Raw genomic sequence first — 3,406 nt, forward strand, 5'->3', positions numbered from 1 at the left:
CTCTTGGGCTCAAGCAATCTTCCCACCTCAGCCTCTTGAGTAGCTGGGACGATAGGAGCTCACTGCTATTCCTGGCTTGTTCCCAGTCTTGGGGGCAAATTATTTTGTCTTTAGTATATTGTTAGCTGCAGATTTTTTATAGATGTTTTTTGTAAGTTGAGGACATTCCCTTCTATTCTTGCTTCTCTGACCATTTTTATCATCAATAGGTCCTAAATTTTGTCATTTTTTTCTTTATCAATTGATATAATCATGTAGTCTTTCTTTTTTAGCCTTTTAATAAGGTATATTACGTGAATTTTTACATACTGCACTAGTATTGTATCCCTGGAATAAATCCACTCACTCATGGTGTATATGTCTTTTTATATGTTGGTGAATTCTCATGAATATTTTGCTAAATATTTTTTTAATCTATAGTTAGGAACAATATTGGCCTGTAGTTTTCTGTCTTTTTGCAGTATCTCTAGCTGGCTTTGGTATTAGGGTAATACTAGCTTCACAAAATGTATTGGAAAATTTTCTCTCCTTTTCCATTTTCCAGAAGAGACTATGTAGCGTTGGTAGTAATTTTTCTTTAAATGTTTGGTAGAATTCTCCAGGGAAACAATTTGGCCAGTACATTTCTTTTTGGTGAAGATTTTTAAGTTACAAATTCAATATCCTTGATAGTTATAGTGATATTTGAATTATCAATTTTATATTGGGTAAGTTGTGGTAGTTTGTCTTTTTTAAGGATTGGTCCATTTCACCTAAGTTGTCAAAGGTATTTGTTTTGAGTTGTTCATAGTATTCCTATTATCCTTTTGATGTCTGCCTGATATGTGGTTATACTCTCTACTCATTCTTGATGTTAACATGTGTCTTCTATTTTTGTCAGTCTTGTTAGAGATTTATCAATTTTATTAATCTTTTCAAAGAGAAAGCTCTATATATGTTGATTTTCTCTATGTTTTCTGTTTTCAATTTCACTGATTTTTGCTTTTATCTTTATCAAGTCCTCCTTCTATTTGCATTGGGTTTACTTTGCTCTTCTTTTTCTATATTCTTGAGGTATGAGTTTAGATTATTGATTTGAGACTTTTTCTCTTTTCTAATATGTTTATTTAAGGGCTATAATTTTCCTTCCAGTACTGCTGGAAAATTTGTGACACAAATTTGGATTTTTATATGTTTTTCTTATTTATTTACATGTTTTTTTGTATTTCTTTGAGGCTGCCTCTTGACCCATGGATTGTTTAGAAGTATATTGTTTAGCTTCCAAGGGTTTGGAGATTTTCCTATTATCTTTCTGTGATGAATTTCAAGTTTGGCTCCATGCGGTCAGAGAATACACTCTGTATGATTCAATTTTTTAACAATTTGTTGAGGTTGTTTTATGACCCAGAATATGGTCTATCTTGGTATATGTTTCATGAGTATATACACACAAGAATATACAGGATGTATGTTCTGCTGTTGTTGGGTGGAGTGTTGTATAAATAGCAATTAGATCCTGTTGATTGATGATGCATTGAGTTCTTCTATGTTCTTTTTTGATTTCTGTCTACTATGGATTTGTCTCTTCTTCCACTACTATCAGTTTTTACTTCACATATTTTATAATTCTGTAGTTTGGTACATACACACTTAGGACTGTCTTTTTATTTTATTTTATTTTGGTAGATTGGCCCTTTTACCACTATGTAATATCCCTCTCTGTCTCTGGTAATAATTACTGCTCTGAAGTTTACTTTATCTCATATTAACATAACCACATCTGCTTTTTTAGATTAAAGTTTACATGATATACCTTTGTTGCAGGCAGAATAATGACTCTAAATATGTTCACGTCCTAATTTTCAGAACCTGTGAATGTTCTTATACAGCAAAAGAGACTTTGCAGGTGTGATTAAATTAAGAACTTTGAGATGAGGAGGGTATCCTGGGTTATCCAGGTGGACTCAATGTAATCACAAGATTCTTGAAAGTGGAAAAAGGAGGCAGAAGAGGAGGTCAGAGTGATGTGATCTAACAAGGACTCACCTTCCATTGCTGGCTTTGAAGATGGAGAAAGGGAGTCATGAGCCAAAGAATGTGGATGACGTCTAGAAGCTAGAAAGTTGGGAAAGACAAGAAGACAAATTATCTCCAGAGTTTCCAGAAGTAAATGCAGCCCTGCCAACACCTTGACTCTAGCCTTGTAAGACCTGTATCAGATTTCTGACCTACAAAACTGTAGGATAACACATTTGTGTTCTTTCAAGCCATGAAGTTTGTAGTAATTTGTCATAGTAGCAATAGGAAACGAATACAACCTTTTCCATCCTTTTACTTTCAACCTACCTATGTTATTGTCTTTGGAGTGAGTTTCTTATAGGTAGCACATAGTTGAGTCATGTTTTTTAATCCACTCTTTTAATTTTAATTTAATTTGTTTTTTCAATACACGATTCCAGTCTTGAAAAAACCTACTGACTGGGCATGGTGGCTCACGCTTGTAATTCAAAAGAGGTCAAGGCAGGTGGATAGCTTCAGCCCAGGAGTTCAAGACCAGCTTAGTGAGACCTAGTGTCTACAAAAAAAAAAAAAAAAAAAAAAAATCAGTCACGTGTGGTGGCAAGTGTCTGTAGTCCCAGCTACTTCTACTTGGAAGGCTGAGGTGGGAGAACTGCTTGAGCCTGGGGGACAGAGGTTGCAGTGAGCTACTGCACTCCAGCCTATGTGACGGAGTAAGACCCTGTCTAAAAAACAAAACAAATAAAGAAACAAAAAACCTACAGCACCTGGTATTCCCAGGTGGTTTCCCATCCAAGTACTAATCAGGGCTGACCCTGCTTATCTTCGAAGATTGGATGAGATCAGGTGCATTCAGGGTGGTATGGCCATAGACTCTGTGTTTCAGCTGGTGTATTTAGACTATTACATTTAGTGTCATTGATATGTTAGAGCTTAAGTCTACCATTTTATATTTCGTTTTCTGTTTGTTCACTCTTTTTTGTCTTTCTGTTTTCTTTTCCTTGCCCTTCCTGTGAGTTAGTTGGTCATTTCTTAGAATCCCATTTTGATTTACCATATTGTTTTTTAATGTGCCTCTTTGATAGCTCTTTAGTGTTTGGTCTAGGTATTATATTATATCTACGAAACTTATAACAGTCTATTGTTATTACTCACAATTTTTCCTGAAACTTTACACATTTTTGTTCTAGGTCCACTCTATGGCAGCCACTGTACCAGCTGCTAAGTTGTGAGGATGAATAAAGCATATTCACTGCATATAAAGAGCTTATAGTCTCATGGGAGGGTCAGATGCATTAAAAAAGTGTCCTTATAATATACATGCCAAAAGAGGAGTATTCATCTAAATCAGAGGTTGGCAAAGCTTTTTTTGTAAAGGGTCAGATAGTAAATAGTTTAGGCTTTGTGG

At 35.0% G+C, this 3,406-nt stretch overlaps 1 pseudogene; it reads right to left on the minus strand.

Moving 5' to 3' along the window:
• Positions 1-2,753: 2,753 nt before the first annotated feature.
• On the minus strand, positions 2,754-2,872 carry LOC123568866 (5S ribosomal RNA; annotated as a pseudogene).
• Between the last annotated feature and the right edge of the window lie 534 nt (positions 2,873-3,406).

Source organism: Macaca fascicularis, chromosome 14 (assembly GCF_037993035.2).
Source record: "Macaca fascicularis isolate 582-1 chromosome 14, T2T-MFA8v1.1".
Classification (NCBI taxonomy): domain Eukaryota; kingdom Metazoa; phylum Chordata; class Mammalia; order Primates; family Cercopithecidae; genus Macaca; species Macaca fascicularis.